This window comes from Balaenoptera musculus, chromosome 16 (assembly GCF_009873245.2).
Source record: "Balaenoptera musculus isolate JJ_BM4_2016_0621 chromosome 16, mBalMus1.pri.v3, whole genome shotgun sequence".
Classification (NCBI taxonomy): Eukaryota; Metazoa; Chordata; class Mammalia; order Artiodactyla; family Balaenopteridae; genus Balaenoptera; species Balaenoptera musculus.
The window spans coordinates 77,014,435-77,023,126 of NC_045800.1; the positions used below are offsets into that span (position 1 = coordinate 77,014,435).

Genomic DNA, 8,692 nt, shown 5'->3' on the forward strand with positions numbered 1-8,692 from the left:
ATGTTTACATGTACAGTGAGTTAACCAGTCATGTTATTAGTTAAGGAGTAATTTTAAAAATGCTTCCCACATACAGCCTAAGAAGGTCTTTGATATCTAGGCAGTCATATACTTTTAAGTCCACTCTTTCTTCAAAAGCTTTCTAAAAACTAAACATGGCCAGCTGTTGAAAGTATCCATTAAACATTAACTGCTCCAGGTAAAATGATCACAATCCGTGCCTTACAGTAAGAAGCTATCTTTGAGATTATTATTATAATACTTTATACTGCTAGCAATGGTTGAGAAATTTAGCAGCTAATAAACTTGCCACTCCAGCTATTACAAAGTTAAGATAATGTGGTTGAACGGAGAGCAATAAAATAAGGAGGGCATCATAAAACTAAGGTAAACAAAATCACATAGTAGTAACTAATTAACATGACACATGAAAATCTTTAATATTATTCACTGTTTGAAGTGCTTTGTATTGAATGATTATATGAATTCTTTATATGAAATGATTTTATATAGTCCTGTATAGGAAGTTAAGTTTCTTCTTCTGTCCTGTGGGAATAAATGAAGCCCACCCAAATGAATACAAGCTTTATTCGGAGCTTGCTATATAGAAAGAGAGTCAGTCACCACCGCTTGTGCTTGGCAGAGACTGAAAAGGCAGGTCGAGCAGTGAGAAAACTTTACAGTGGAAAGAAATGGAAGGTTTCAAGTTCGCCTTGATTGGAGGTTGTTGGCATGCAGAAGCTGGAGGTGGGCTAATTTAGAAGGGGGCATTCTAAGCGATTGGTTAGGGGGGCATATTTGGCTCTCTTTGGTTGGCTGTAAATTAGAAGTGGAAGCAAAAATCTGGGAAGCTGGCAGTTATTGATAACTTCTATTTTGGGCTGATTGCTACAGAGGTGGTTTGGCTTAATCCTGGATTGGTTGATGCAGATTGCGGATTAGCATCCTACTTTTATGTAAGGTCTGGCTACTCTCCATTTCGGTCTCTCAGTTTGCACTCTGACAAATATCCGACAAATACTGCCCCAGTAGAATTTCAATTCATAATGGTTTGGAGCAGTGTCAGAAGAAGTAAGCCAGTCTCACTTCTAAGAAAATGCAATCAATCTGATCGTCTCATTTTAGATACATTTTTTTCTACCATAATAAGTTTCTTCTTTTTATTACTATACTTTCTGCTAACTGCTATATTAACTAAATTACTTTTAAGCATAAAATTTTAAACTCATAAAAAATATATATATACACGTAGGGCCAAAACAACCCTATTTCATTTTAAAGCATGTATGCAAGCTGTGAAAATGTTTCAGACTATCAATTATCTTGTCTTTTTACCATTATCACAAAAAATTCTTAAGTGCTCAAGTATATGACACCTCTTGATAGGAATATATTACAGGTGTACTTTTTAAATTCACTTGAATAAGGCTTTCAGTATCCCCAGGCATTCATGTTAACACAGATATTCTAGTCTATTACTTTAGGTCGAATGGCCAAAGTTAGCATCAGAGTAGTAAAAGCTACCACCACCCTAACAATTATTATTATCATTTATTGAGCCATTACTGTCTGCCAGGGTCTCTGTATGTTCACATTTAAGTTTATTTAATCTTTGCAACACTTTCAACAAAATTTAAAATAGAAAGCTAAATTGTATCGATTCATTTATCCATCAAAAAAAAAAACATTTACTGAGTCTCTCCGAGACCCAAGGATGATTGGCTAAAGTGGACATTGAGTCAGGAGTCAAATCCAAACCTGCCTGTATCCACTTTCTGTTGTAACCCAAATGCACCCAGTTTTCCTTGTGAGCTGAGGCTTATTCACAGGAAATACATCTTTTGATAGGCTCTAAATTATGGACCAGAATGTCCCTGATAAGGTTTTCTACCACTGAAATTAAGTGCAAATGCCACATAAAAAGAACAACCCAAGAAGTAGAAGTTTATACTTTGTCTTTAATATTTTCTTCTGAAGTGATATTTTATCATTTTTTTCCAATTAGCAAATAGTAATCATGACATACTGCTGGAGGATGTTAAGTGGATGTCTATATGAGATATGATGATAAACATAAAACAGGAAAAAATAGATTCCATGTGTTGGTTAATATATAGGTCGACTTGACTGGGCCATGGGATACTCAGACATTTAATCAAACATTATTCTGAGTGCTTCTGTGAGGGTATCTATGGATGGGGTTTTAACTTTAGTTATTTTTATATAACTTTTTATATACCAAAAATAAATATAACTAAATATCATTTTAAGAGATGGGTACAAATGTTTATTATATTATTTTATGTTTGAAATACATCTTATTTAAATGAAAAAATACAATACAGTTACCTGAAAGTCTAATAGAATTAAGGAGAAACTGTGTAAGATGAACACCTGCAAATGATTATATGAAACATGAAATGTTTAACCAGCTACAATGTATAATGGAAAAAACATCACTTTAAAAATAAATACAGGGCTTCCCTGGTGGCGCAGTGGTTGAGAATCTGCCTGCCAGTGCAGAGGACACGGGTTCGAGCCCTGGTCTGGGAAGATCCCACATGCCCCGGAGCAACTGGGCCCGTGAGCCACAATTACTGAGCCTGCACGTCTGGAGCCTGTGCTCCGCAACAAGAGAGGCCGCGATAGTGAGAGGCCCATGCACCGCGATGAAGAGTGGCCCCCGCTTGCACAACTAGAGAAAGTCCTCGCACAGAAACGAAGACCCAACACAGCCATAAATAAAAAAAAAAAAAAAAAAAAAAAAGTTGTATTTGTTCTTAACAAACATTTGGAAAAAATAAAAAAATACAGAATATAAAATTCCTAGGGATATTTTAAAAAGAAATGTGCATCACATGTGCATCACATTGATTGAAGAGACATAGAAATATGTACCTGAACAGGTAGAAAGAAAATTTTCGAATTCTAATTCTTCAACTAAGTAGTTTTACGGAATTTCAAATAAATGTCAGTGGAGATTAATTTGATATCCTATTGTGAGACTGCAAATTCAATGAAATTGTAAATTGCTGAATAGCTAAGATACTTAAAAAGATGTAAGCAGAAGGAACTTGAAATTTCAATGATTAAAAGAATAGGTTACTTATGCAAAGATACTACTAAAAATTCAATGGATCATGATTCTGAAGAGATACAACAGTTTTCTTATTTATTAGAATTTCTATTTATAATTTTTATTTACATGAATTCAGTACACAGTTACCTTTTCATTACAAATAGCTACCCAGGGAAGAAGGGAGGTGTCTGGGCTCGGAGGCTCCGGTGAGCCTCGCGGTGAGCTGGGCGTCAACTTGCCCCGAGTGGGGAACGCATGCCTCAGCTGGGCCTGGGGGCGACCCGCGGAGCGGCTGGTCCAGTCATGGAAGACTACTGTAAGTCACAACCAAAGAAATTCTGTGATTACTACAAGTGCTGGAGAGTGGACAACAGGCCTAGCATTGAACTTCACGCAAGAGGAAAGAATCATAAGGAAAATGTGGCAAAGTGGATCAGTGAGATTAAACAGAAAAGCCTGGATATGGAGGCAGCAATGCTGCAATGGAGGCAGCTGCCCTGAAAGCATACCAAGAGCACGTGAAAAGGCTTGGCTTAGAGTCAGAAATTTCAGAGCCAAGCATATCACCAGTAACCAGCACTATCCCACCCACCTCTGCATCAAATCAGCAGCAAGAAAAGGGGCCCTTCAAGGGGCAGATGGGTAGAAGGCATAACCTCTGAGGGTTACCATTACTATTATGATCTTATCACAGGAGCATCTCAGTGGAAGAAACCTGAAGGATTTCAAGGAAACTTAAAAAAGACGGCAGTGAAGACTGTTTGGGTAAAAGGTTTAAGCAAAGATGGTTATACCTATTATTATAATACAGAAACAGGGGAATCCAGATGGGAAAAACCTGATGATTTCATTCCACACTCTGGCGATCTGCTTTCTAGTAAGGTCAATGAGAAGTCACCTGGCACCCTAGAAGAGTCCAAATCATCAGATTCACACAGTGATTCTGATGGGGAACAGGAAGCAGACAAGGGGGGAAAAAAAGGAGAAGTCTCTACAGAAACACAAAAGCTAAAAATAAAGTTTAAGGAAAAAAATAAAAATAGTGATAAAGGAACTGAAGCAGAAACACAGAAAGAAAAAAATACCCAAGGGAAGAATTCATCAGGTCCAAATGAAGAAAAACCCAAAGCTCATGAAAAATCAAACCCATATGGAGAATGGCAAGAAATTAAATAATCTGAGTCCCATGAGGAGGTAGATTTGGAACTTCCAAGCACTGAAAATGAATATGTATCAACTTCAGAGGCTGGTGCTGGTGGGGAACCCAAAGTGGTTTTTAAAGAAAAAACAGACACTTTTCTTGGAGTTGTGGCAGATGGAGTGGCCCCAGTCTTCAAAAAGAGAAGAATTGAAAATGGAAAATCTAGAAATTTAAGGCAACGAGGTGATGATCAATAACTGTAAAAAAAAGCTATTTGTACCGGCTTTTTGGACAGAATGGAGAATATACATCCTAAAAGCTCCTCTGTGTTTGTTTTACAGTACTTAAATGCTAAAGTTTAGACTTATTCTAAATGTATTTTATGTGAATTTAAAATAAATCTTTTTTTATGTGGAAAAAAACCCCAAATAGCTAGGGAATTAAGTCAGTCGTAAATAGTGCATAGTCAATTAACTGAACTTTTAGGGGGAAAAAAAAATCAGTTCTCCAGGGTCTCCATAAAACGTTTGAATGCAGAATAGTTGGGTGCTGAATCCTCTTCCCTGAGCTGTTGCCATCACCACCATGTCAGGCTTCAGTCAAATACAAACAGTGCACTAAGGAAGTGGAGATCTGTGGCCACAGTCCCTGCAGGAGAAATCATCCCTGGACCACAAAAACCCTGGAGGAACCAGCATCAGCAACCAAAACTAGCAGCTACCCTTTCACTTTTTTAAAAAATATGAACAATCGTTATACAACCCTGGGCACATGAGGAAAATAGCTGCCAGAAATGATAATTTCATACTCTAAAATGAGAGAAAATCCACCAAAGAAAACAGAGCTACTGAAAAAATAAGAGAGAATTTAAAAAGTATCTAATTAGTATTCTCAGATCCAAGAGAACTGCAGTGGTAAAAACAAGAGCACGTTATAAAGATAGGGAGGCAATGTAGCTGCAAGAAGAGTTCTTGGAAGTAAAAAGTATGATTGAGAAATGTCATAACTCAATAGCAATTCAAGAATAAAATGTATGTTTCTAGAAACCAAATTTGTGAAGATCAACTGTATTAAAACTATGGGAAAGTGAAAAGATAAAATATATAGAGAATAGATAAAATATGTGCTTGTGAAATCTAGGCAAGCCAACAACCATTAAACAGCATACAGAAAGAAAAAAGAATGGAAATGAATAATCAAGCAAACTATATATGACAAATTTCCAGAGCTGAGGAAAACATTTTGGGAACACACACACACACACACACACACACACACACACACACACACACAAATCCTGTTAGAAATTTTGAATTCCTAAGATAAAATTGAAATGCTACAAGCGTCCAGATATACATACACACACACACACACAAAAACAGCACCAAAATGAACAAAAACAGCAAACAAACAAACAAAAACCAAGGTTTACAAAGGAAAAAGAAACACAGTGGCTCCATCACATAGGCACGATCGATCAGTAACTCCATTTCCAGCCTCTCTTCCTTCTCAAGAGAATGGGGGGGCAGGGCTGAAAAGTCCAAGCTTCTAATCAGGGCTTGGTCTTTCTGGTGACCAGCCCTCATCCAGGACCATCCAGGAGCCCACCCAGAGTCCCCTCGTTAGAAGTAATTCTATCACCCAGGAAATTACAAGAGGCTTAGGAGCCCTGTGTCAGGAACTGGGGCCAAAGACCAAATATGCGAACCAAAGATGCTCCTAGTGCTCTTATCACTTAGGAACATTTAGTTGCTTTGTGCCAGAAATGGAAGGAAGGCCAAAGACGTAGACATTTCTTATCATAAGTCAAAACATCACAGAATCTCTGTCAGGGGCCGAGCTTTGTGTTTCTCCACCTTCAAGGAGCTCTCCTTCCACTAAGGCAGACAGAAAAACCAATGCGAAGCACAGCCAACGAGGACACACTGTGAGGAAGCTCTCTTTCCATGTGGTACAAGGAAGCCACCTTTTAAGGGATCCTAACCCAGCCAAAGGGATGTGTGTGGGGAGGGCACTATTGCTAAGGGTTAGTCTTAAGGGCTAGTAGGACTTAACCAATTCACAGGAAAGGAGAAAGCTTTGCAGGCAGATTAGAAAACAGGAGGCAAAAACAATACACTGTGTAGGAGGGAAGAAGTAGGCCTACAAGCTTAGCGGTTGTCAGAATGTTTACAAAATGAGTCATTACATAGACAGAAATGAGGACAAAGAGGTGAGCTGGGCCCAGATCATAGAGGGCCTTACAACCCTATGGTAAATAATTTGAAGCATATTCTGCAGGGCACTGCTTTTCAATCTTTTGAAGTAGAATAACCCTTTTTTCAAATAATATCTACCTGGAGATCTAATATATAAAAAGATGAAAACACAGCATCTTATTGGTATAATTATACAAGCTACAGTTGGTGACATCAGTTTATAGTCAGGCATTAGGTGCAATGAGGCCAATCCAATAAACCCCCAAAGTCTCACCCTTAGCATATAATTTATTTCTAAATTTAATATTAGTTGTATATTAGCCAAAAAAAAAGTCTTAAATCATAGAGATAAAAGTTTGCAAATAGTCATTCAACAACTTTTATTAGACAGAAGCGGCAAAAGAAGCATTATTCTGGGATCTGAATGGAAAACGACACAGCTTGAACACTAGCAAACCTGAAGCACAGGTAATAAGCTGACCAGGGGTCAGTCATTCAGGTTAGCCCCCAGGAAAGGCCAAGGATTTGGTAGCCTTTCACCAATAACCTTTAAATACTTGCTTAACATTTATTAATGGCAGTGGTGGGGGCATTTGGAAGTTGGTTTTCATTCAGGAAATAATGTGTTTCTTCATATCCGAAATTTTTTATTAGCAAGTAAGAAAATCCAAATCTAGGTCTTTAAGCAAAAGGAAGAAATTACTGGAAGGCATGGGGGTTCCCAGAATTGACAAGAGGGTGGAAAACCCAGCCTAGAAAACGCACAGAAACAAAGACAAACCTTAAAGTTCCAAAATAAGGAAAAAGGGCAACTCTACCTTCAGCAGGAACAGTCTGCCCAGGATGCATTCATGCACCGCAGGACACCCCCCTCTCCACTGCGGAACATGGCAGCAGCTGTTGTGGGTGATTCCCCACCCATCCCAGGCATGAATGTGTTTTTAGCTGAGCTCAGGTCCTGAGCCCATTCCTGGCTTTCAGAGGATGGGCAGCAGGAGGCTGTTTCCCCCGAGCTTCTGTAGTAGAGGGTAAGCAATGGTGGCTGACAGGGAATGAGACTGTGCCCAGGGTTTAGAAGGTAGATGTCAGTCAGTCATGGAGGAGAGAGATCCCAGAGGATTTCCCTCGAAACTCAGAAGGGAATGGGAATATTAGGTATTCTATGAATAGCAGGGTCTCAATGTTTTCTTTCCACAATATCCTAGGGAATTCACTGGACATCAGAGAGAAGTAGTTGATTGGTAACCTAAGAAGTTTGGCATTTAGGTGACCTTTTCTCTGGCCACAATGGAAAAATGCCTGAGGTTGGTGCAAAGGAAGAGAAACAGCTAATTTCCTGGGACACTGTTATTCTGACTACATACCAGCTATTACCAAGAGGGACTGAGTTTCAGAAGGACTTGTTCCTCGAAACTTCAGTACACTCTATAAGACTCTTGAACCTTTCTAGAGAGGGCAATTTGGTGGATAAGTAATCAAAGCATAGAATAGAGTTTAGATGTTGAAAAAACAATCTTAATTTCAAACATTTACTGTGGGCCAGGCAATAGTCATATCACTTTACACATTCAGGTCACTGTATCCTCACATCAACCCACAGAATAGTTACAGTTGACCTTGAACAAGGAGGGGTTTAATCCAAGCATAATTTATAGTCAGCCCTCTGTAACAGATGTTCCTCCACATACACGAATTGTAGTACATACAGTACATACAGTACTACATACATAGTACTTACTATTGAAAAATATCCACATATAAGTGCATCTCTGCACTTGAAACCTGCATTATTCAAGGGTTGACTGTACTAGTATTACCCCTATTCTATGCATGAGGGATTGAGAAACAGTGAGATTAAATAATGGAATCATACAGCAAATAAAGAGCAGAACCACGTTTCAAATCCAGACAGCCTGCCTCCTGAGTCTCTGTTTGTAGCCTATAAGCTACATTTCTCCTGAGGATCTATGGACTAAAGTTGATACCAACTACATTTGATGAAAAATAAAGAATTTGTGTACATCGAAAATAACTTTTGGAATTATTTTTCAGGTTGTTCATCACTCCCTACTAGATAACAATGGTTGCTCATATTCATGAAGAACAGTGACTAATAATTCTCAAAATTTTCTTTAAAATATAATTAATGTTTTTCTGCCATTTATGTGAAAACACATTTCCTACTATCCTATTACTCTTATTTTCTTTTTGATATTCTTTTGTAATTTTCCAATTCAAACACTTTCCTAAAATATATTAAAGATTTTTAAATTT

General features: G+C 38.1%; 1 pseudogene; it reads left to right on the forward strand.

Moving 5' to 3' along the window:
- The first annotated feature begins 3,382 nt into the window (after window positions 1-3,382).
- LOC118882999 lies at window positions 3,383-4,482 on the forward strand (annotated as a pseudogene).
- Window positions 4,483-8,692: the final 4,210 nt, after the last annotated feature.